Source organism: Palaemon carinicauda, chromosome 20, assembly GCF_036898095.1.
Source record: "Palaemon carinicauda isolate YSFRI2023 chromosome 20, ASM3689809v2, whole genome shotgun sequence".
NCBI classification, from domain to species: domain Eukaryota; kingdom Metazoa; phylum Arthropoda; class Malacostraca; order Decapoda; family Palaemonidae; genus Palaemon; species Palaemon carinicauda.
Window position 1 is genome coordinate 122,785,840 of NC_090744.1, and position 27,357 is coordinate 122,813,196.

General features: G+C 37.7%; 1 long non-coding RNA gene across 1 annotated transcript in view; it reads right to left on the bottom strand.

The window, feature by feature from the left end:
* Nucleotides 1–5,249: 5,249 nt before the first annotated feature.
* Nucleotides 5,250–27,357, bottom strand: part of LOC137659636 (uncharacterized) — a 34,984-nt gene continuing 12,876 nt past the window's right edge. Inside the window, exons 2-3 of the long non-coding RNA XR_011047602.1 lie at nucleotides 12,901–13,020; nucleotides 5,250–7,817 (exon numbers count right to left, since the gene is read on the bottom strand). This is a non-coding gene — a long non-coding RNA (uncharacterized lncRNA). The remainder of the gene's footprint in view (nucleotides 7,818–12,900; nucleotides 13,021–27,357) is intronic.

Here is a 27,357-nt window from a genome sequence, read left to right on the forward strand (position 1 = left end):
AATATTGTACTGCACAGAACTCATCTCCGTCTGTGAGTCTGTCTCTTGTGTTTGAACTCATTCTCATAATTCTAAAAGACACATTTTAAACTTCATTTCACATTGAGTTAATGACAAAAATCTAGAAAGTATCAAATAATTTTAATTTCTGAAAATAGCTTGATCATAACTATTTTGACCGGAAGAAAGTGATGTATTAAGTTACACAGGACCTGAGTAAAATACGCAATAAAGAATCATCTCCTTTGATTAGTGGCTGAGGAGACCTTAGTCAGGCAATATATGTTCGTGATAGTATAATAAGGCATTAGGTATAGTGAGAGGTTATAATATAAAGTGTGCATTATAGATAGTTATATGGTAATGATAGCATATTAAAGACTTCTTTGCTGAGGATAACATACTGTAGTAAAGAATTATAAGCTGAAGATAGTGAATTAAAAGATTATTAGCCAAGGACAGTATCTAGTGGGTTTGATTTTATTTAATTCTAGATTCGTATTTGGCATAATCATATTTCTAGGAGTACTGTGTATTTTGGGGGTATTAGTTGTGGGCCTATGTTTGTTATTAGGAGTTATATTAATTTGGAAATAAAACAATAAATTACTAACTGTAGGTAGATAATCAATTAAAATATATTTTTTAACGATGTCTTATCAGAATGTAAAAAGAAAGTAATTTTAGTGTTATTCTTTTAGTCATGGTTATATAGAATCTATATTATTTTGTTTAGAATTGTGTCGTTAGCTTTATATAGTGTATCAGGTTTAACTCGCTTTCCATCGTTGCTTTTCCAAGGGTTTGCATTTGAGAACTTTATTACACAGCTAAAGTGATTCAGGTGTCCACGTGTAAGATGAATGCGTACTTCGGTCCGATCTGACTGTCTGCTGGGAGGAGTAGCAAGGATGGTCAGGGCAGTAGTCTTGCACGGCTCTTCTCTTTTACCTGACTCAATTATGTGCATTAAAAGGGGCGAGACAGGGAGGCAACTTGGCATTTGTGAATCTTGTCTGCTTTTCATAGAGCTTCAGGTGTCTGTAGTAATGGATCGTTCTGAAATTGCACGATAAGGCTTGGAAATGATTATGTTGCTTATTTTAGATATTCTATTTGTTTTCTGTTCTAGAAGGAGATTTGGTCCAAGTGTATAACGTAACTCTATAATCTCTGGAATCTAGCTTTATAGTGATGAAATTAATTTTATAAATGTTTTACCATTTAACTTCAAAATAGCTTCAAACTATTCCTGAAGTCTTTAAATTACAACCCTGTTATCATAGTTTGTAAAATTATTAATAAAAAAACGAAAAAAAAGAAGGAAAAGGAAAGCATTCAAGGGCCTAGTAACATAGCTTCATCAGAAAAAAAGAAAAAACTTTGCAGTAAAATGTCTTGTTACTAGGTGGGACAGGGGATGGCCTTGGTGGGCTTTCCTTTTCCTCCTTTTTTTTTATTAATAATTTTATCTTAATCTCATAGAAAGCACTACTTAACTACACAGTCTTGAAATATGTTACCTCAAATGCTGAGCTTTAAACTCACTTCAGTGGTTCAATGAAAGAAAACGGACACTGGCGGATAAACAAAGAAAACAAGTGTTTGTCATTTACTGCACAATATTAGATGAAGGGTGACTCACCTAGAGCCTTTCTTTGTCAAATCGTGAGCTTAGTGCTTGACAAGCGTCAGTTTTCTTTGAATCTATAGTGTTTAAAGCTTTCAGAAAATGGGATTTAATTAGATTGATATATATGTCATTGGCTTCATAGTGTTTTTATTTCCATCATGTAACTAAACGGATTATACTGAAACCTGTCTGACATCAAATATTCTATAATAAAAGTTTTTTTTAACAAATTTATGAATTTCTTCATCCATAGTGATAATTGGAAGCTTTATTACACACTTAAGTATATTTTTTTACCTATAATTCTAATATTGTCTGAATTGCATGAGGCTTTTGAGAAATATTAACTAATGGAAATAACAAGGTAATTTTTATCATGACTTTAGTCAGGAAAAACCTACTTAATAAACAGCTAGATCAAGAAGTGGACTTTTATCCAAAATGAAATACTGAGACAGTCGGCCATCTTGACTTCGTACTTGTATTCAAGACACTGGTATTGCTGCTCTCATACCACAGTGGAGGGTGAACAAACTCTGTGTGGGGGATCAACAACAGTCCAAACGGACTAGTAACTTATGAGCAAGGACTATTTCATGAGCCTTTTAGCCCTTTTTTTTTCGTGGGGAATAAGGCAATTGCTGGTGCTAGAAGGGGCTGGGGGCTGTTTAGGGAGAACACTCTGCCATATGAGGCTTAATATAAGGAGAATACTCCAAGTTACGTTTTTTTTTCTTTTTATCTTAAATTTTCATCCCATTTTCTTTTTTGTATACCATACAGGTTTTATTTATATACCGGGAAACTAAATTAAAAAGTGTAATACCTTTCATATGCATTTTATTTCCATTTTCTCAGTTACAATGTATACGGTAAAAATATTAAACAGTATAAACATCAGCAAAACAATATTCAAGATAAAAAGATTTAAAACATTTTGTTGCAAGTAATAGGCACTTCTTGATAAGGTCTATTACATAAATGGTATAGACGAAAACTATCCAAGATACGGGAGCAAGGGTCCTGGTTGTTATCTTATGGCAAGGAAGTGATATAACACTACTAATACTATAACTGCATAAGTAAAAATAGATGGCCCAGTATTTTTACTCCATTAGTTAGTAATATGGATAATACTGACTACTGTATCAATGTCCCAGGTTCTTTACAGCGACAGAGATGAGAAGGATTTGTTTATGATATTGAGTACAAGAAATCTGAATAGCTAATTCGAATAAATTTTTTACTCCACATCGGAAATGAGAGGTCTAAGTTGAGCAATCCAGGGGTTTAGCAGGGGAAAGGAATTCTTAATATCCCCCATAATCAATGGTGAAGCCTAAATTTTTCTCATTTTCAAAATTGAAATAAGATGGGGAAGACCAGTCTTATATGATACGAGCTCGACTCTGAAAACTTCTGCTCAGTAAACTATTCCTATAAATGCCTCATTTGACCCACAAAGGCATGCAGTCTCTCTATGACTGCCATTAGTATCAATATCACTTAACAACTTGAGCCTGTGCAATTCAAATAAGATTTTTTAGGAAATAGTTTACTGAACAAATGTTGTTCAGTCAATCTCTCAAATAAGATTAGTCTTACCTTTCTATTTCACTTTTGAGATGTGAACAATATCTTGACTTCTAACATTTCTTATGGGGGATATTAAGAAATAACCTCATTTGCTAACCCCCTCCATTTTTTCACTGAAGAAATCTCATTTTCAATATGGAGGAAGAAACCAATTCTTTTAGCTATTCCTATTTCTTGTACTCAATATCATGAATATCATTAATAAAGTAGTCAGTATTGCCCATATTTCTAACTAATGAAGTGATAATGTTGGGCCATCTACCTTTACTTATTTATGAAGCAATGATATTAGCAATGCTATGTCACTTTCTTCCCATAAATTAACAACCAGGATGATAGCTCTCGTATCTTGGATAATATTCGTCCATACCAATTATTCAGATGTAATACACCTTATCAAGAAGTGCCTATTAATTACAACAATACAATTGAAATAAACATTCTAACCAATGTACATTAATGAATTATACAAGCATCTCAAATTTTAATGATTAATAAATGAATCTAATAAAATCGCTAATGACAAAACAGTATTTTATTGTATATAAAAAGCAACTGGTTTTAAGCATATGTCATCAGCTTGGCTACCTAAATGTGAAAAAACCATATCCACCAAATTCAATTCCCTTAATATTTATATGAAATTATTTGGATTAAATTTCCAAGGCACTTTCCTATAAAACCTTTTGATAGGTATAAAATATACAATCTATATTTCTATTACAATACAAGTTTCAACCACAACGCTACCCTCTAGGTCTAGGCTCTCTAAATGTTAATACCTTAACAATGCTAACCTTTAAAATAATTCAAGATTTTACTTTGAAATCAATCTCGCAAAGCATTGACTAAATTGCTTTAAAAACACCATTTTCTTTTAGTTACCCAATGTCCTAAAAAATTGGTCAGCACGTGATATTTTTTTCCTCTAAAGCAGTGCCCTATGTGTAATTCCTTCCTAAGTATATCCCTTCAAGTTTAGCCTACGTATCAACAACAAAATGTAAGCAGTCTCTATACAAACCATTAATCTTCACCCTTTCTTTAAGTATAACAACTCCCTTGAGCCTTTTAGATATATTCTAAGTTTTACATTACAACTATTCTTAGAACATACAATTTAATGAATATTAGGTGAATGTTGATTTAAAACTACCTCACTGATGGGTTAGGCAAATTCTCTGAATTCATCATGGAAAAACTAATACTTCCCTGGAATTAAAATAACTATTCCCTTCACATAACCTTTTAACAAAATGCTGTAAACTACAACTATTATTAATTATATAGGCCATAATGTAGACGAGAGTACCAAGAATATGCAAAGCTTAAAACCAGTAGACGAAATTTTATCCTTTGAATAGCAATTTTGTCATTCTAACGTTTTCAGACACAAATAACTGTTAACTGGATTGAAAAGCACATATGACAAAGATATGCTACTGCAAACAAGCTTTTTGGAATGTTATACGTACCTGGTGACCAGAATGATTAAAATTTTGGAATATTTGTAAAATTATTAATCTAAAGTTTTAACATTAAACGTGCAAACACCTTGGGGAAAAAATTTCCAAACAATCTAAACTTATTTTGAAACTGCTCTTTTTTCTTGTGAATATAACCTTGATTCTAAGGAAGGAGAGAGAGAGAGAGAGAGAGAGAGAGAGAGAGAGAGAGAGAGAGTGTGTGTGTTATAATAGCCTTCTAATGCATGGCAATACTATTTAAGACCTTAAATACAGCGATTCCCTTCGAAAATATTCAAAATTGTTCTATTTATGACTCCTTGCATCCCGTCACACAAGATAATCAGATTAATTGTTCGCACCATATGTTAATCTATTCAATAAATGAAAAAAAGCAATCTTTACAGAGCATACTTGGTTCTCCCTTCGTTTAACTGTATATGAAAAATAAGCTAGTACTGGGCCTTTATATGATATTTCAGTTAAGCAAACTTCTGATATTAGTGCAAAAAAGGGAAGAAAATAAGTTATTCTGAAATATTAAACCAAAATTATCAGTTAATATAATACTATATATTTAGCTGTAGTATAACACCAATATTCATACAAATGTTGATTGTTAGAATATAATAAGCTATTCTTCTGACCCCAGCCCCACCAAGAAAAATATTGGACTGACACCTCAAAATGTGGTTAATCAGTGGACCAGACTTTTTTTTTTGCCCAATAGCTTCTATCATAAAAAGTCTATTTATACTATTTAAGAACGTAAGCCTACATTTGAAGTTGTGTATTAGAAAATTCTGATAGTTGGTAATAATTAGATGATAGTCTCATAGGGGCATAGGCCTACATAGGCAAAGATGAGAATATTTATATTGTTAAAATAATGAGGAGGTTATATTCACATCCAATTAATGTGCTTTAATACACAGCTTGTAGAATGAATTTGAATAAATCTCTAAAAAGATAAAGTTAATTACCCTTCAGTAAGACTTTTAAATAACTTGTTTACAGAACTTAACACAATTCTAAAAATGATACGTTCTAGAAATATATAAATTGGCTCGGAGGAAACTGGCATTTAATTGAACAGCTAGTTTAGGAACATGACCCACTAACTGGATGGAATTTTGGAAATTCAGATTATTACAATTTTGGCTAGGAGAACATCCATCATTCATGTTTTAAATGGATTTCTGAATTACAACATTGGTATTGCTAAATAGCCTTTGAATGTAAATTCACACAATCGGGTCTGGTCCCTTGCGCAAACCTTTTCTGACCTAGATTCGTATTTACCTATAGGTCCAAAAAAAAAAAAATCCGTATTTACTTTATCAGACCATACAAGGTAACAATACCATTTTCTAAGAAAAAACAAAGCAGACTACCCGTTTTCTATTATATGGGTCGCCTTAAATATAATTTTTTTGGTCTAATATTGGTCTTATTTCTTTGACGACTTGCTTATGTTTATATTTTTATGTTATGAGTATGATAAAAGATGCATAAAGTGTCGGAAACAATAATCAATTATGTCAAGAACGTAAAATTTGCTTAAAATATACACAAGACGTCAGATGACGTTTAACCCATTGGCCACGTTTTGGATGAATGCGCGGATTTTACAAGTGCAGAGTACATTGTTGTGTGTATTTGAGACAAGACACTCTCCATTAGTTAGTAATTAACCCTGAAATATGAAGATTACGCCCATATGATCCCCGAAGTTGTAGAAAATTATTGCTAAAAGCCCTTACATATACATATTAAAGACTATTCAGTAAGTCTACAGAAAATTTTTTGAAGACCGTTTTCTCAACACCTGAAATTTTCGAAAATGTATCTATCTTTTACCTTTAATATTGGCCGTTTTTTTTATTTAATCTCGAATAGATATTGAAATTTTATTGCCTAAAATCTTGGGAATACCTTTTTTTATCTAAAAACCTCCATATGAAAGTCACAATTAAAAGGTTCGTCACTACATTGTTTGAATGATACACAATGAAAAAATAAATCTATATAAATTTTCCCCTTCCAAAATTTATGCAAATAAAATTATCTTTTAAATACTTCTTAAATTGAAGGAGTCGACTGTGAAACAAAAAAAATTAAATAAGTTTGAACATAGAAAATACACTTTCAATGGTACAGAGTCATGCCCCCTTGAATTAATTAGTTGTTAACGTCCAGTTTCCCCCTTTTCCAAATTAATTTACAATAATACATATAAACCAATCCATTTAACATTACCTATAATAATACAGAATAATTATTTTAAGAGATAGGGTAATAGGAATCCCTTATCATTCAATATACTCATATTTGCCAACTAGTTTCGACAACTAAACCAATTATTGTTCTTGTTTATCTAATATTAATGAGAAAATTGTGATAGGAATTTAAATTTTAAAGTTGACCAAGCTCATAAATGATGAGTTGGCCCTAATTTTCAAGTACAATTTTGAGTGCTTGGGATTTACTAGAAAAATATAATATTGAGTATTTTTTTTTAAGTAAAAAACAAACATTTGTTTTATATGCAATGGCTTTGTAAAGATTAAGAGCTGATGCAATGCTTACTACTAGTCTGAATAAAAGTAAATAGCTTTAATAATTAAATTTCCGTCTTTAAGGAATAACACTTTAATAAACTTGAAATAATCTGGCAATATCGTGGTCTTAAATTTTCATACTAGTTATTTACTGTTACTTCACTTTTTTTTTTTTTTATCTTCAGTTATTGATTGCTATTAAACCTATGGAATATAAATATTGTGACCATTGTAACACATCCATCTAAAAATATAGTCAACTGGGCATTTCGAAGAATCTGTAGTACTGTAATATCTCTGATAAGGATATTATACCATTAGAAATTTTGATGTCAAGAGTGGGTTCTTTACCCTTGATATTTCTGTGCTTTTTAACAAAGAAATTAATCGATTTTGTCTTCCTCAGAAACCTTGAATTTTTTTTCTGTTGTAAATCACAGATTATTCGTTGCTGGTCTTCATCTTGATGTCTTTAAGAATGTTACATAATACTCTTGATATTTTGTTTAGTTTCTGGTTTTGAGCAGACTATAAATTTAATTTTCTTTTGATGAGTTTAGTCTGAAAAAATAAATAACAGATGTTAATTGTATAGATATATCAGCCTTATTCACATATTATTGTGCACTTCCATATCCAGACTATTTTTATTAAAACATTATGAATGATATAACTATAATATAGAACACTAATTCATTAAATATGAAATAGTAGAAATAATGACAAACTAGGCATGCCTATGACATTTATATAAAATATTACAGTCGAAGTATATCTTGCAAAGTGAAAATGTATTACTCCTAAGTCCCAAATAGGGAATACTTCACTAGAATAATCTAATGACTGGCCTCTGCTAATTCAATGGCAAACTGGAGCACCCCTAATCCTTCAATTAATCACTGCAATTTTCAAGAACTACTTAATAAATCATAATTCCATGAATAAAATATTCTACCTCACACCACAGAGGATACCTGGTCACACACAAACAATACTCATATCTATTAACAAGGTATGAATATATTCTGAGCAAAAATAGAATTTATGACACAAAGTTTCAGGTGTCGAATGTTGCATGGTATATAAGAGTATACTGCTGTGCAACTGAATAATTAAATTAGTGTTTTTACTCTCCTAGAAGCATAAATAATGACCTGCAATTTCTTAAATTTATTAAGGAAATGTACCACTCTCGTAATGAAAAGGCCTTACTAAATCTTCATTATATATTTATATATATTGTATGGATCTTTCCTAAACTATCCTAACTTATTAATTCATTTATCTACGTGGATTTTCTGTTTAACCTTGAATCAATGAATCAGCATTAATTCTACCCAGATTCGTCATTTTATCTTACCTTAGACTATGAAAAACTTATCACACACACTGATTCACTAACCTAGTAACAATTCATTGAAGAGTTTATTCAAGGTTATTATTTCTTACCTAATGGGTATACCTAAAAACACTAAATCTAACAACATGGTCATTCTGAAATTGTCTTCAACATTACTAATCACAAAACTACATGTCTTTTGCCAATGATTAACCAATGTTATAAATAAATAAAAATCTATTCAACCTTACCCATATATTATATAATACTCCCTTATCATTGGCTGTCCTATCCTGGCTTATTCCCTTGGCCGACATATCGGTGCGCCTAATTTAATTACTAAACATATTTTGCACAAACTAGCAAATTATAGTCTTGGCTATTATAGTGCGTTTACATAACAGGTCCTTTAGCAAGAGTCGGCATGACTTACTCACAATTGCAAGCTCACAGAATCAAGTGCTCGTTTCTAGGAATCCAGGCCTCGGGGATTATACACTAATAATTTAATGACAAACATGGCTTAGGTTAAGTTATCTTTTCTAATGGCCTAATTATTGATAAGAATATCTTCATAGGATCAGGACTTAGTCTTGCATTTTATCTCTTAATTGAATTGGCAGTTCATCTTTCACAGAATTCTGTATTGATATCAGTAGGATTGGAAAATAATTTTTTTTATAAAATATATATATATATATATATATATATATATATATATATATATATATATATATATATATATATATATATATATATATACACACACACAGATCAGTAATATAAAAAAATGATATCTGTGATGTTGCCTGGATATGTAACTAAACTAAATAAATAATGTATTACATAGACCAACCTAATAAACAGTTATTACATTTAACATATCAAAACCAAACCATAATTTCTTTTAAACAAGTGTTAAAATACCAAGTAAAAAATGTGTGGGCTCCTAAAAACTTTATGCAACAAACAACAGAAGTTCCTTCTTGTTGAAAAGTCCACATAATTGTTAACAGGTCTGGGAGACTGGTAAACACCAGAGTAACGAGATATCTCTAGAGGATAATCAGTATCAAAGTGAACTACCCATGCTAATCGCTGTCTAGCAGGCTATCGGTCGTAAGCAACTACCATAAGACAAGGTTGAAACGTATCTTCAATCACATTTGTAAGGAAGGTAGATGTGTGCATAAGTCCAAACAATGACCAATAATCACACAGAAAAAAAACCACCTTTATATAAGGTATATGCTATGCCGTTCTCAGGGGAACTGCCCGCGATGCGAGTTTTCACAGGTAGACCAAATCTCCCGAGAAAACTCAATCTCAAAAGCCCAGTTTTATGGACTGAATCCCTTGTGATGGGTCCTCCGGGTCAGGCCGAAGATCTGGGAGCGGCACGAATAGTTCGTTACGTAACAACTCCATCAACGAACATCGATAAATGTTTGTAAACGAGACCCCTTTCCCCCTTGTGACAGGTATCAGTTAGGAAAAACGAATCCCACCTTGGATCTCTCCGTTCCTGATTGGATTGAACAAAATAGGCTCCGATTGTTCTGCTGAGGTAAAATACTGTTGGAGTCTTTGCAATTCTCAAGAGTCTAAGTACCTTGATACTTACAAGTACAATCTGAACCTTTTGATGAGGACCTGATGGGCAGACCTTCTAAGTCTGGGGTACAAGGGTGATAAGTGCTTGGAGAACCTGGTTTCCCCCAAGAGATACAAGCATCAACTAAGAAAGAGTGCCATTGATGCATTGGAACAGGGTTTAAACTTGTCTGATTGATGGTTTCAGTAGGCTGAAGCTAAGTGTGTCCTTCGTAAACAAAGAGATATCAGTAGGTTCTTTACAGTATAGTGGTAACTAGCCCTTCCTACTCCTCACGAGCGCATGTGCACTCGTGAAGAAACTCATGCAACTCGCAAAGAGAACAGCCTTCATCAGCATTCGGAGTTCGCACACAAGCATGTGGGACAGTGTATCTGTGTTAAAGCGCAGTGACATTGCCCAAAAGGAATTGATTGTTCAAGAACTGTATCATCGTGAACAAGTTAGCAAGCATGCGAGCGTGCGCATGAAGCTGATGTACCTGAGTAGCACGCAGCTAGAGAAGTGAACAAATCTTCATCAGCAGGAGAAGTTCGCCCTCTCACATCATCAACACGTGGCAGGCGAGTTAAGACTCTTTATAGCAACTATGATCTGTTCATCCACAAGCTTAAGCATCGTAAACTGGGGAATGAACATTCGTCAAGGAATCTGCAGGAGGAGGTACGTGCTTGAAAGGTTAGGAGCAAGGCAGACGTGTGCTGCCATTTCCTCGTGAACATCAGACCAAGCTGCCTCTATCCCATAAAGAGTACAGATCTGCAACAATAGCCCCAAAATGTTTTTTCTCACAAAACTCCTTGTGCCCTGAGGGGTGCGATAGCAAGAACCAGCAACCACAAGCAGTTGGAGAGCATCAACATGTGAGGGTTCCAAAGAGCGCATTATCCCATAGGAAGTACTGGACCGAGGCAATAACCCCAAAGGGTTATGCTCATGAGACTTGTACAATGGTGAGAGTCAGTGACCACAAGTGATTGGCAGGCATCACCATGAGGATGCTCCGAAGAACTTTCTATCCTGTGGGGAGTAAACATCTGTGGCAATAACCCTGAAGAGTTATGTCTCACGACAGTGAGGTGGCAGCAACCGCCATCACCATCTAGGTGATCAGAAGAGCAAGACCAAGGCATAGACAAGTCTAAGGCGCTCTTACTAGGGGACAGACCCCTCAATATCGGAAGCCCTTTTGCGTTAGCAAGAAGGGCAACCTTCCTTGCAAGTTGGAGGAACAGAACGAATGTGTTTCTTCTGCTGGGGGAACTCAGCACACTGAATAAGCTCAGGTCCCTAAGTGTGCCCACCTGGCTGATCGAGATCAGCTAACATGCTCACCCCGAGGGGATTGCAAGCCTGGCTGGGACTCCGGGAAACCCTACTATCAACTCAGAGCTCTGCCACCATGGAGTTGTAGAGAATGCCTCCACAAAGGAGGCAGGTATGAAAAACAAAGTTTCTCTTGCCAAAGGAACACAGCACACTGAGCAAGCTTAAGCTGTTAGGTCCACCTGTGTAGAATGCATCAGCAATGACCCAAGACCTGTATGAGATAAAACCCCTCCAGAAGCTCAGGGATGGAAAAGACCAGGCTGACCCTGCGGAGGTAGATGTGTGCTTCCACTGTGTCCCATGGATTAGTAAATTGAAGAACTGCTCCGAAGTGGGGAGATCCAAAAACCTTAAGGAAGGCAAGAAAGACTCCGCTCTGGTCATGGGTGCTACCACTTCACTACTGGAAGCAGCCAGGCCCTCAGAAAATTAGGAATATCCACGGATCAATGATTGACACTTTTGCTCGTTCATTCTCCAAAGACGACAGATCGAGCAGAGGCCGTGGGGAGGGAAGGTGGTGCCGGAGGAAAAACGCCATGAACACTTTGGCTATGGGGAAAACCCCAAGGATGACAAATCCCTTTTGGACTTATTTTTCATTTGCCTACTAACTTAATGGTAAGTTTATAGCCAGGTTCCTTCTTAGCAGTGGAAAGGGACGACATCCTCCTCCTCCTAGCCAAAAACAAACAGTGATTTGATACACTTAGTGAGTGTGAGCAGAGTGGCTTGTCTTCCACCGTTAACTAGCCGTGGGGTGTTATACGCTGCTTGAAAGTTTATGGCTAGTTTCCCAGCAAGCGGGTTATTTATCCATAGTGGAGAGCGAAAGGATTTGTATGTAGTGTCGGAACAAATTGGAAATACAAATCAATTGTATCTATTGGCAATCAAATCTGTCTTTAATTCATCATTAATCCAATAGTGTAGGCTACTATATTAGTCTTCTGACAAAAGCATTAAAAAATTTCCACTCCCTACATTGATTAAAATCTAGAATTAGTCACACTAACAACTATCAATGCAGTACAGACAAAAGAAAACCCTACTGTAATCTAAAAATTAAATTTTGCATTGAATAACTAATAAAGAATAAAATTATCATCGAAATTGAACCTTATGCAATAATAATCTCACATATCCTAATGCAATCCATTAACAATCTATTAACATTATCCATCAAAAGTACTAATCCATCGTAATGTAATCAATTGGCACTCTATAATCCTCAGTAAACATAAGCGATCTAATTCAATTTTAATTTACTTAAAAGTCACTTTGACCTCAATCTAATTGCAAGCCACCATTTTTCATAATACCATTCAAATCAAACAAATAATTATCTTTATGAACCTTACCTTTGAAACTCCAGTTACTGCACCTAGCTGGATTTTATTGATTCTATGGTGACATCAAAGAGCAGAAAAATTATAAACCCTCAGTTTTCTGTCTCCCATAACTCATTGCTTAGGATGCACCTGAGATAAAAGAAAATATTTGTGAAAATATTTTTTAAAATTCTCCGATTGTTTTGTATAATCATAAAATGGAATTCAATATGACTTTTTTGCTTTTATAATTACCTAAAAGGATCTTTCATAAAGCGTTGTTGCCAATTCAGAGGTATTAATGGGTTGACTGACATAAGTTTAGTTTAAAAAAATATCTGAATTAACTTGACACTTTTTCAAAGAACAATATTAAGAAATAATCACGCACTGCTATCACACTTAAATGTCATTATAAACTTCGTATTCCCCCTAAAGCACTTAACAAAAACATGGCAGCCAGTGAGTAAATGTAAAGGACCTTATATTTATACATTTTCCCCACAAGCACATTCTACAAATACACCAGCCATTAGCTACTCCACAGGCTATAAAAAAAAAAAAGGTTACATAAAAAAATTCCAATGTGTAATATAACACTTTTGGAAGTTTCCTTTAATTCAAAAGGTCTGTTCCTAAATATGCGAGTGAAAATTATATTTTCATAATAAAATAAATTTTTGAGCATCCTTACCCAGTAGTTATATATGTAGCTATATGCCCCTGACGTCCGGCAGAAATTTCAAAACTCGCGGCAATCGCAGATTGGGTAGCCACGTGTACCACCTGTGCGCCCTCTAGCGAGGTACCTGGAACCATTCCATGATTCCTCAGATCTTTCATGCCCATAGGTCTCTAGAGGGGAGGAGGGGGGGGGGGAATTAAATTATATATAACTACCGAGTAAGTATGTTCAAAAATTTATTTTATGAAAATATTTTTAAACATCTGACTTACCCGGTAGTTATATATATAGCTGATTGACACCCTTGGTGGAGGGTCAGAGACAGCCAACATTGTTGTAATTTTACTTGAGAGTTAATAAACAAGCTTAAGGGTTCGTACCTGATAAGGAAGCTGACTTCAAAGAATTCTTTCATTATGTCCGCTTTCCTTATGAGATCCAGCGATCCACCCAGGGGGCTGAAGACCTCTAGGAGCTGTCAAACCGGTCTAAAAACCTCTGTGTGACAGGACCTCCTCCAATACCCTTGTTCCGGGCACTCTCAAGGAACAAATTAACCACCTGACTAAAATCAATGATTGTGGAAGACTGTTGCAATCTCCACGAAAAACCATAAAAATACAAAAGTTCCAAGAGAAGAAAAGGGTATTAGGATTATGGGAATGTAGTGGTGGATCCTTCCCCCACTACTGCACTCGCTGCTACGAATGGGGACCAGAGTGAAGCAGTCCTCAAAAAGTGTCTAGACACGTTTCAAATAATGTGAAGCGAACACAGATTTACTCCTCCAAAAGGTTGTGTCCATAATGCTCTGCAACGACGTATTCGGCTTGAAGGTCACCGATGTTGCTACAGCTCTAACTTCATGCGTCTTGACTTGATGAAGAATGAAGGTGCATTCTTCGACCTCTGTAACGAGGGCTTCTAGACCGAGCACCAAAGAGCTTCCGACTTGCCTCGCAACTCTTTCGTTCAGTCCAGGTAGAACTTCAGGGTTCTTACTGGGCACAGGACCCTCTCCAACTCCTCGCCAGCCACATCCGAAAGGTTCGGACACTCAAAAGCCTTGGGCCGAGGTTGAGAAGGGCGTTCGTTCTTGGCGAGAAAACCTAACTGCAATGAGCCGATAGCTTTGTTATCTCGAAAAACCAACGTTTCAACTAAAAGCATGAATCGCACTGAATCTTTTAGCCGTCACCAGACTGACCAAAAATAGGGTCTTCATCGTGAGGTCCTTGAATGAAGCTGAATGCAAGGGCTCAAACCTGTCAGTCATAATGAACTTCAGGACTATATCCAGATTCCAAGCTGGTGAATCCTGGTGCTGTTGCTTTGATGTTTCAAATTATTTGAGAAGTCCCTGTAGGTCTTTAACATTAGAAAGGTCCAAGTTTTTGTGCCTGAATACAGTTACTAACATACTCTTGTATCCCTTGATAATAGAGGCTGAAAAAATTGCGTTTCCTTCGAAGATATAACAGGAAGTCAGCAATCTGAGTTATAGAGGCACTGGACGAGGAAACAGAGTTGACTATGCACCACTCTCTAAAAACCTCCCACTTGGATTGGTAAATCTTGATGGTAGAATTCCTCCTTGCTCTTGCAATAGCCCTAGCTACCTCCTTTGAAAAACCTCTAGCTCTTGTAAGTTTTTTGATAATCTTAAAGACAGTTAGAAGAGCTTGGAGATTTTGATGGTACCTTTCCAAGTGGGGTTGTTTGAGTAGATCTACTCTTAATGAAAGGCTTCTTGGAGTGTCTACCACCAATTCCAGTACCTCTGTGAACCACTCTCTTGAGGTCCAAAAGTGGGCCACTAGAGTCAATCTGGTCCCTTCGTGTGACACAAACTTTTGCATCACTTTGTAATGAATTTTGAACAGTGGAAATGCGTACACGTCCATGTCACGAGCTGTTTGACGCTCGACGTTGCGTTCTGCTTGACCCTCGACATCGCATCCCGCTCGACGTCACGTCCTGCTGGACGCTCGACGTCACGTCCTGCTGGACGCTCGACGTCACGTCTGGCTTCTTGACTCCTTTGTGTTAAAATGGCTGAAACACGACATTTAACGGGGAAGTTGTAAAGACGTTCGTCATCAAGAACCTCTCGACTAGTAGCTATAGGACACTTGGCGTCCAGGTGTGAAGCTTCCTGACGCTCAGGGACCAGGCCTGCTACTCTCTTGTTGTCCGCAGGCTGATAAACTTGCATGAGTGAAGAGAGTTTCTGTTGCATATATTGCAGCATAATAAAATTAGGGTCAACTTGTTGTGGTACAGGAGACGTCACGTCTACCACAAGCTCGCTTTCTACGCCATTTAAAGAATGCGCAGAACGTCCAGAGGACGATAACCAGTCTGACAGTGGAGGAGGAGCATGAACCGAGGTCATACCAGGCTCAGACAACTGTCCTGCAATTGGGTGAGTTGGACGTTTCTTGACAGTTGCCGACGCCCTTAAAGGACGTTTGGCCGGAGAGCTTTCTTCGGTAGAATGAATACGCTCAGGACTGCTCCAAAGACTACAACCAGGAGCTTGCAGTGTCATGATAGGACGCTGATTGACCATGTCCATCTTCCTCTTCAGAGGTCTGGAAGCTGACGCCAGCCTCGTCTGGGCGCTGCGTCATCTGAAGTTGACGAAAACACTTTTACCTCACCTTTCCTATGATGAAGGCGAGAGTCCTGGGAAACGTCAACAGGTATGCTCGAGGGGACGTCTGCTCGGGAGCTAAAGCCTCTCGTTTCCTTTTGTCGTTCGACATTCCTTCTCCCAGGGGTTGGGGAGCTTGGAAGAGGTCTATGGTCGACATTTTCTCCCAGGGGTTGGGGAGCTTGGAAGAGGTCTATGATTAGAACGTTCGACATTCCTTCTCCCAGGGGTTGGGGAGCTTGAAAGAGGTCTATGGCTAGAAAAACGACAGGTCCTAGCAGACCAACCATCTATTTGAGGGGTGGTGCTTAGGCCGAAACAAAGAGCCCAAAACTGGACAACTTTCTCCTATACACGAACCTTCAGGTATTGCTTGAAGTTCGGATGGATGAGGATGTGGAAGCAAGCATCCTGGAGGTCTAAAGAGACCATCCAGTCGTCCTATCTTACTGCTGCTAGGACTGATTTCGATGTCTCCAAGGAGAACTTTGTCTTCTAAACGAAGGCGTTGAGAGCACTTACATCCAGGACCGGTCAATAGCCTCCTTCTCCAATAAGACACACATTTGATGTTGCATAGCCTGTCTCTTTGGCTCCTCTCTCTATCTGGCGGAGAGGTCTATCAGAGTTACTATTAAAGGTTTCACAAGGAAAAAGATTTTGCATCCCTCCTTTAGTAATAGTATGGATCAAAGGTCTGCTCCTCTCCTCTCCTAGGCTCGCCAGAAGTTGTTTAGTCTGGCTCCTACTGTTGTCTGTGCAGTTTAGAGAAAAAAGTATGCAGAACCTTTCTTGCTGATTTAGACACAAAATCCTGTGTGACCTTTAGGGCTAAAGCGGAAGAGACCTCTTTGACCAACTCTTGAGGAAGAAGAGAGGAAGAAAAAAGGGGATGCATACCTCAATTCTGACTTCTGAATGGGTGTAACCCCAATGGATAGAAAAGAACACATTTGGGCTCTTCTTAAAGAGCCCTGCTGAGAAAAGGGCTGCTAACTCATTGGAACCGTCCTTTAAGGCTTTATCCATGCCTGACATAATGAGGCTGAGACTATCAGTGTCCACATCCTTCAAGGTAGAAACCTTCTTCCCCAAGGCTCCCAGAGTCCAGTCAAGGAAATTGAATACTTCGAAAGCTCTGAAGACGCCTTTGAGAGGATGATCAAGCTCTGATGTTGACCAGAGTATTAGGTCCTTCTCAGACGCGGAGCGTCTACTAGACTCGAAAAGTCTCCTTGGGCAGAGGTAGGAACTCCTAAGCTGAGAACTTCTCCCGTCTTGTACCCAACACTAAATATGGAGGCCAATCTAGCCAAGGGAAAAGGGAAAAACAGTATTACCCTGGTTATTCTTGGATTACATCCAGTCTCCCATCATCCTCGAAGCTCTTTTAGATGATCGAGACCGCACCATCTTTGTAAACAGAGACTCCTTCGACGCCTTCCCTAGCGTAAACTCTGAAGGCGGGGAACGAGGAGCAGCAGGCACAAGATAAAGGCCGATTCACACGACCCGTTTTCTTTCCGACAGGCTGGCCGTCGGTTAACCAGCGTCTAGCTTTCTTATGTGTATTCAAATGCAACTGTTCACACGACCCGTTAGGCTGACGGCGGCCCTCGGACGTCAGCCGTCCGAATCGGCTCGGCTTTCTTTCCAAGAAACCTCGTCCGGTTTGACGGCCGTTAGCCATCCGTCGCAACCAACGGGTGGATGATGTTTTGTGTGAATGAGAACCTGTATCGGACCCGTTCGTTTTGTGGCCTACAACCCCGACTTTTCCTCATAGTATAGCGTCATAGAAATTAGTTATTTTGTTGTTTACACCATGTATGAGAGGTTAATTGAACCTTTTCAAGAGTATGAGGAGATATTTGACCATGGCAAACAAGATGTATAGAAATAATTTACATAAATAAAAGATATGGAAAATGACTTGAGAGGCATTAAATAAAACAGGTGAATTTATCATAATTTTAATATTCTTGGCGTGTGCATAAAGTATAATGAAATTGCATAACTTATTTTATCAACACAGTTATCAACCAACATCTTATAGTGTCAAAATTATCGTAATTTACTCGGTGTTCACGTGACAAATTCTAAGCATACAATGGAAACCGCGCGCTGGTAAACGGATACGGAACGCCTCGTGTGAATGTACAACATTTTGACGGAGGTTAGCCACCACCCAGCCTGTCGGAAAGAAAACGGGTCGTGTGAATCGGCCTTAATTCGGAAACTCTTCAGGAAAAAACTCAAGAGTTTCTTTAAGTCAACCGACGGATGAAGGATCTTAGGATCTTATCCTACGAGAATTCTTCTAAAAGATAAATAGGTGAAAGGAGATCGTCGAGCCCTTCCTCCAAGTCTGTAACTGAGGTAGAGACGTCTTGTTTCCTAGGAGTCAACTCCTTAAGGACCTGAATTCTGGCCTCAATTGGTCCAAGATCATTACTTACTTTTACTTACTATTAGGGGTTTATTTCTTGCCCTCCATCAGACACTAAGAGTTTGTTCAGGCGGGCCTTGGTGTGTGAAAATAATTTCTTTCCAGTTAACATTTTTCTCTGCATATTTTTTATAGCGCCTGGCGTAACGATGTTTCAACGCTACACGCTCACGGTCATTACAATCGGAACTAAGACGTTCGCGATATTGACGTTCGGCTCGACTGGTGTAATCACGACGTCCGAGTCTTGATGTTCGACGTCACGTCTAACTGCTTGATGCTCGGCGTCATGCTTGACACTCGACGTCAAGTCCAACTGCTGGAAGCTTGACGCCATGGAGCTGCTTGATGCTCGGCATAACGTCTAACTGCTTGACACTCGACGTCAAGTCCAACTGCTGGACGCTAGACGCCATGCAACTGCTTGACACTCGGTGCCACGTGACTCTCGGAACAATGACGCTCACGATTCAGATGCTCGGAACTATGACGTTCACGTCTATAACGTTCGCTCATCCAACAAGAGATGACAAAGAAGTTGCACTCAGTTTCAAACATCGTGTCAAACTCTTACAGCAGCGTTAGTAGCTTGCCGTCCAATGCTCTGAAGCTCGGCGTTACGCGTCATGACTGCCAACTACTCCCAGGAGCTCGACCGTCTGATAACAGAGGTCACTAGTATCTCCAACCAGTGTGACGGAAAAATATTCGCAGACATATTGAAACAATATGATCCAATAAACTGGAACAAATCTGCGGAAAACATCAGCAAAATAATTGAAGAAATTCCAAAGAAGATCCAAGTGATAAAGAGACTTATAAAGTCTACATCAATCAACACATTCCATCAAAGAACAACAACAAGTCCAATATGGTGAATATGCTGATTGATGCATTGGGAAAAAGAATGCCAAAATGGTGTAATACATGTAAGATATGGTATTCCATTAATAATCCTCAACAACTGATTAGAAAATGTAATGCCTGTCATGTTCCAACACACCCCACATGTGCTGAAATACAGCAAAAAAATAGACACAAAGCTATTCTGCTCAACATGCTTAGTCTGGATAGAAAATATAATTAAGTCGAGACTAAATCTGCAAATAGTTGAAGAAGAAGAAGAAGAGAAAAATTAACAGGATATGTGTAAGGATGCAGAGGAAATCATTGATATAACTTATGATGCCATCCAACAACATACTTATGAAGAAATAAATTATCAGATGGAAACAAATAATAGACCCAAGAGAGACTACCCCGACCTACATACTTTTAGGGAAGAGCAAGAACAAGAAAAAAAAGAAAAGAAAGATATAGTCTGTAATAGGCTGAAAAGAGGGAATTGCAGATTTGGCGAAAGATGCTACTACAAGCATCCAAAGATATGCCATAATTATGAAATATATGGTAAATGTGCGTATTTAGACGGATATGGAGACGAATGCAGAGATCTCCATCCAAAAATATGCAAAACCCTAAAAGAAGGAAAAGGATGCAGTTTCAACAAAAAATGTCGATATATGCATCCTGCAACTATGAATGAGAGTAAGAAAACTCAGCAAACTGAAAAGAAAAACAAAAATGAAACAAAAAAGAAACAAAAAAGCAGGCCGCGTATATACCGCACTATGCCCCAAAAAATGCCTTTCAACCCAAATCTGCACAAATAGAGCCCAACTACAAAGAATGCATCTATAATGCCAGGGGTTGGTGCAGATATGGGGATAATTGCAGGTTTACACACAAAAATAAATATGAAGGCGAAAGAACAAATATAATAGAAAAGTTGGATTTTTTAATGGCAGAATTCCGAGAAATGAAGAAAAGAACATCATATCAGAACAGGAAGGAAGCATGGGAGAATCCATATTATTACCAATATTAAATAATGGGGATGAAACACAAATCATAATAGTGATGAATGCACAGGGTTTAGTCACGAGTAACTCTGAAAGGAAAATAGAGTTCCTAGAAGAACTAACCCAAATTGAAAAAATAGATATATTAAATATAAGTGAAACATGGTATTCCCAAGAGACTGGCAGTGATGACCACATAAAGGGTTTCCAAACTTATAGATCAGACAGAAAAAATAGGAATCAAGGGGGAACCGCAATATATGGAAGAGACATAAATCAAGGAAAAGTCTGTGAAAAATACAGCAACACAGAATGTGAATTGATTGCGGTAGAATTTGAATTTGAAAAACTAGTGAATATTGTAGTTTACAGACCCCTAAATACTAAGGAGTTTGACATAATAGAAAAAAATAGATGATATATGTAGAAACCATAAAGACTGGAATATACTCCTATCCGGAGATTTTAACTTTCCTTTTGTGGATTGGAAAGAACGGATAGAAGAAAGTGGTTGTATGTATACATATAAAAAAAGAGTGTAATAGTAACGCAGAAGATAAGAGGCAATTTGAAAAGCTTCAAGATATGCTATTAGAACATAATATGCAACAAATAAACCACATTCCAACAAGAAAGGAAAATGTCCTAGACCTAGTATTTGTGAATGAGGTGAATTATGTTAAAGAAATAATAGTGTATAACACGGGAATTTCAGACCACAATGTCATAGAATTGATAGTTCATTCCAAAGCAAGTGATCGCAGAATTAATAAAAGCACAAAACTTTGGGAAGGATATGGAAAATATAATTTTTACAGTAAGAATATAAAATGGTCAGAAATAAATGAAGAACTGAATAAAGAATGGAAAAATGTGTTTGTAAGTGATAATAAACAGGTAAATACGGACATACTGTACAAAATACTGGAGAAAATTGTTGAAAAATATGTACCGAAAAAAAACAATAAACAAAAGACGTGCATACCAAGAGACAGAAGGATCTTATTTCAGAAAATTAGAAAGTGGAAGAAAAATCAGGCAAAAGAAAAAAATGTGTGGAAAATGAGGGAAATAAAATGTAAGATAGAAAATGCAGAACAAAAGATTATACAGTCGAAAGAAAATGAAAAAAGGGACTTAGAAGAAAGGACACTTCAAAATATAAAAAGAAACCCCAAAGTACTTTACTCCTATGCAAAAAAGATGAATAAAGGGAGAATAGAAATAGGCCCTCTAAGAATTGAAGGACGGCTAACGAATGAAAAAAAGGAAATATGCAACATATTAGCAGAAAAATATAAGAGGGAGTTCACGCCAAGAATTGCGAATGAGAATAATGAAACAGAAATAAGAGAAGAAAATGTTGAATATCTAACGGATATAGATATTAGTGAAGCAGATATTGTCAAGGCTATAAACGAAATTAAAAATGGATCGGCAGCCGGACCAGATGGAGTTCCAGCGATTTTGTTAAAAAAAACCTGCAAACACTATCGCGAAGCCGCTTGCAATACTGCTAAGACAAAGTGTAGATATGAGCGAGATATATGTTAAACATAAATTAGCTTATATAACCCCTATCTTCAAAAGTGGATCAAGACTAGAGGCAAGCAATTATAGACCTGTTAGTCTAACATCACATATTATGAAAGTGTATGAGAGGTTAATAAAAAAGAAAATAATGAACCATTTGGTCAAAAATAATTTGTTTAATATGGGTCAACACGGTTTCGTGCCTGGAAAAAGTACACAGACCCAACTGATAGCACACTATGAAAACATACAAAAATATGATAAATGAAAATGACACAGATGTGATCTATCTAGATTTTGCAAAAGCCTTTAAGGTAGACCATAACATATTGGAGAAAAAAATGAGAAAGCATAATATTGTGGGAAAGATAGGAAAATGGGTAAAAGAATTCCTGCAAAACAGAAAACAGATAGTGGTTGCAAATGATGAGAAATCAGATGAAGCCCAGGTAATATCGGGTGTGCCACAAGGTACGGTATTAGCTGCACTGCTGTTTGTTATTATGATCTCAGACATAGACTGTGATGTTGAAAACTCTGTAGTGAGAAGTTTCGCCGATGACACAAGAATAAGTAGAGAAATTACTTGTGATGAAAATAGGAACTCACTACAAAGAGATCTAAACAAAATATATGAATGGGCGGAGATAAATAGGATGGTATTTAACTCCGATAAATTCGAATCAATAAATTATGGAAACAGAGAAGGAATGGTGTATGCATACAAGGGACCTAATAATGAGACAATCACAAACAAGGAAGCAATTAAAGACCTTGGTGTAATGTTAAATAGGAATGTTATGCAACGACCAAATAGCAACACTGTTGGCTAAATGTAAAGCAAATATGGGAATGTTATTCAGACACTTTAAAACAAGAAAAGCTGAACACATGATTATGCTTTACAAAACTTATGTACGTAGTACACTCGAGTACTGCAATGTGATATGGTACCCACACTACCAAAAGGATATTGCGCAAATAGAGTGTACAAAGGTCCTATACTGCTAGAATAGAAGTAGTTAAGGACCTTGACTACTGGGAAAGACTGCAATTTTTAAAACTATACAGTCTAGGAAGGAGAAGAGAACGCTACATGATAATACAAGCATGGAAGCAAATAGAAGGAATTACTGAAAACATCATGGAGCTTAAAATATCAGAAAGAGCAAGCCGAGGTAGATTAATAGTGCCAAAAAATATTCCAGGTAAACTAAGAAAGGCGCACAGGACATTAATCCACTACGCACCAGCATCGATAATGCAGCGACTATTTAATGTGCTGCCAGCTCAACTAAGAAACATATCAGGAGTGAGCGTAGATGTGTTTAAGAATAAGCACGATAAATACCTAAGATGCATCCCAGACCATCCAAGACTGGAAGATGCAAAATACACCGGAAGATGCATTAGCAACTCTCTGGTGGATATACGAGGTGCCTCACGCTGAGGGACCTGGGGGAACCCAAACAAAAAATAGGGCAATAAGGTAAGGAGGCTTGGCGTGATGTAGTCCATTCCTTAACGCTCGGCGTCCTTCTTGACGCTAGCGTTAAGGTGTTAAGAATCTAAACGCTCGGTGTCATGACGAACAACTCTCTTCTTGTCTAACACTATGGGAAATATGTAAGACGCAGGCCCTGTTTATGAGCTGAGTCAACCGACGGTGAAGATAACACTTTTACCTCGCCTTTCCCACGGCGAGGGCGAGCGTTCTGGGAAGCATTAACAGGAACGCTCTAGGGGACGTCTGCTCAGGCGGTAACGCCTCTCATTTCCTTTTGCCGATCGACATTCCTTCTCCCACGCGGTTGGGGAGCTTGGAAGAGGTCTAAGGCTAGGATAACAACAGGATCGAGCAGACGTACCCTCCACTGGCTGATTAAATTCACTGCACTAATTTAGCACTGAAATTTGGACTTTTTATACTCTTTCACGTAAGACCATAATTAGACTTGCCCGCTGCAAGAGATAATACTCTTCCGCCAAGGGCTTGAATGAGAATGCAATAGGTTATCTGATTAATATTAGAATTCCCAATATCGGAAAAAATAAATAAATAATGATACAAAGTAATTTGACACACTATCGATTGTCATGAGAACTACATAGCGTAAATTTAACTGCACGCTAGTTTTATTTAATCTCTGAAAATAGACCGATGATTATCTAAAGAAAGTATACTAATAGGACAAATATTTTCTTAAAATAATATATTCCTTTTATCTTTTAAAAACTTAAATACATTTGGTTTGTAAGTTAATATTCACTTATCATTCTTTGCATAGAAAAAGAAAAGAATTTGTAAGTCATACTACGTAGTCTACGTAGTTTACATCATATGATTGTGACGTCATAGTGTTGGGAGTGTTTTCCTTCCGCCATCATGTTTTTAAAAGTAGGTTCATTATTTTAAGAGTAGGTGGAAAAAACTCCTAATCCTACCCCTTTCAAGTTACGAACATAGCGATTATAATCCAACCACTAACTCTCAGTCAAAATGAAACCAAACAAGCAAAAGCCAACAGTAAATTGTACATCACCAAGATAACTGCAATTATACAGGTTACAGCGAGTGAAAAATCCAACGATGTTGCCGGCGTGAGCGGCAGCGAAGATCTGAGGAATCATGGAATGGTTCCAGGTACCTCGCTAGAGGGCGCACAAGTGGTACACCTGGCTACCCAATCTGAGATTTCCACGAGTTTTGAAATTTCTGCTGGACGTCAGGGATGTATAGCTATATATATAACTACCGGCTAAGTCAGATGTTTAAAACAAAGGCATTATTATAGAACAAAACGGGAGAATCTTTACTAATAAAGAACAGGAGTTGAGTACAGTATAGGAAAACTCCCATTTTCATCCATAATGACCTTTATTTCTGTCGTAAATAAATAATTAATAAGATATACCCTAATACTGTATATCCTACGGTAATGGGGTCACCCAGTTGGAACATGGGCTTATGGGTAGGGAAAATGTACTGTCGAATCAATAAATAGTGGTAAAGCTAATGTTTTCCTCTCTATACATTATTCTCTTAAGCGCATAATAAACACAAAAAATTACCTGAAATATTTATTTCACATTTGTTTACATTTTACAAGTCGGACGTATCTGCTCCTCATTTACTTTTAGTTTGTGACTTGGGAAAAGGGGGGTCTGCAAGTCCCCTGCCTAGGTCTGTAACCTGGGAAAGGAGGTTCAAGGGCTTGCCCCTGGCTAGGTCTATGACCTGGGAAGGTTTGTGACCTGGGAAAGGTGGTCTGGAAGCTTGCCCCCACTAGGATTGTGACCTGGGAACTACTAGGTTAGGTTAGGTTGGTTTGTTAGGTTACGTGGACTTTTGCACGTCTCAAAAGTGTTAAATATGTTATTTTCATTAGTAAAATAAATTTTTGAATATACTTACCCGATAATCATGTAGCTGTCAACTCCGTTGCCCGACAGAATTCTACGGGAGGGATACGCCAGCTATCACTATACTAGAAGGGGGTGTACTCACCAGCGCCACCTGTGGCCAGGTACTGCAGTACTTCTTGTTGACACCACCTCACTTTTTCCTCGGTCCACTGGTTCTCTATGGGGAGGAAGGGTGGGTCAATTAAATCATGATTATCGGGTAAGTATATTCAAAAATTTATTTTACTAATGAAAATAACATTTTTCAATATTAAACTTACCCGATAATCATGTAGCTGATTCACACCCAGGGGGGTGGGTGAAAACCAGTGTACATGACTAAAGGATAGCTAAGTATCCCGTATTTCATATAATCAGTTATCTCAAAATAACAATGAAATAATAAGTACCTGGTAAGGAAGTCGACTTGAACCGTTACTCTGCCTTTATTAAGTTCGTCTTCCTTACTGAGCGCAGCGTTCCTCTTAGGAGGCTGAATCAACTCAAAGGTGCTAAAGTATACAGGGCTGCAACCCATACTAAAGGACCTCTACACAACCTCTAACCCAGGCGCTTCTCAAGAATGAATTGACCACCCGCCAAATCAAAAAGGATGCGGAAGGCTTCTTAGCCTACCGTAACAACCCAAAAAACAACAATAAAAGCATTCAAGAGAAAGGTTAAAAAGGTTATGGGATTAAGGGAATGTAGTGGCTGAGCCCTCACCTACTACTGCACTCGCTGCTACGAATGGTCCCAGGGTGTAGCAGTTCTCGTAAAGAGACTGGACATCTTTAAGATAAAATGATGCAAACACTGACTTGCTCCTCCAATAAGTTGCATCCATAATGCTCTGCAGAGAACGGTTCTTATTAAAGGCCATCGAAGTGGCTACGGCTCTCACTTCGTGGGTCCTTACCTTCAGCAAAGCAAGGTCTTCATCCTTCATGTGAGAATGGGCTTCTCTAATCAGAAGCCTTATATAATACGAAACTCCGTTTTTGGACATGGGCATCGAAGGTTTCTTGATTGCACACCATAAGGCTTCTGACTGTCCTCGTATAGGTTTTGACCTATTAAGATAATATTTCAGAGCTCTGACAGGGCAAAGAACTCTTTCTAGCTCGTTACCTACCATGTTGGAAAGGCTAGGAATTTCAAACGATCTAGGCCAAGGACGTGAAGGAAGTTCATTCTTAGCTAAGAATCCGAGCTGTAAAGAACATGTTGCAGATTCGGATGTGAACCCAATGTTCTTGCTGAAGGCATGAACCTCACTGACTCTTTTAGCTGTTGCAAGGCAGACGAGGAAAAGAGTCTTGAGGGTAAGGTCCTTGAAGGAAGCTGACTGGAGAGGTTCGAACCTAGGAGACATAAGGAACCTTTAGACTACGTCTAGATTCCAGCCTTGAGTGGGTAAACGACGTTCTTTAGAAGTCTCAAAAGACTTAAGGATGTCTTGAAGGTCCTTGTTGGAAGAAAGGTCCAAACCTCTGTGGCGGAGAACTGAAGCCAACATACTTCTGTACCCTTTAATCGTAGGAGGCGAAAGGGATCTCTCATTCCTTAGATGTAAAAGGAAGTCAGCTATTTGGGTTACAGAGGTATTGGTAGAGGAAACTGCATTGGCTCTACACCAGCTTCGGAAGACTTCCCACTTGGATTGGTAGACTCTACGAGTGGATACCCTCCTTGCTCTGGCAATCGCACTGGCTGCCTCCTTCGAAAAGCCTCTAGCTCTAGCGAATCTTTCGACAGTCTGAAGGCAGTCAGACGAAGAGCGTGGAGGTTTGGGTGCACCTTGTCTACGTGAGGTTGACGTAGAAGGTCCACTCTTAGAGGGAGAGTCCTGGGGACGTCGACCAGCCATTGTAGTACCTCTGTGAACCATTCTCTT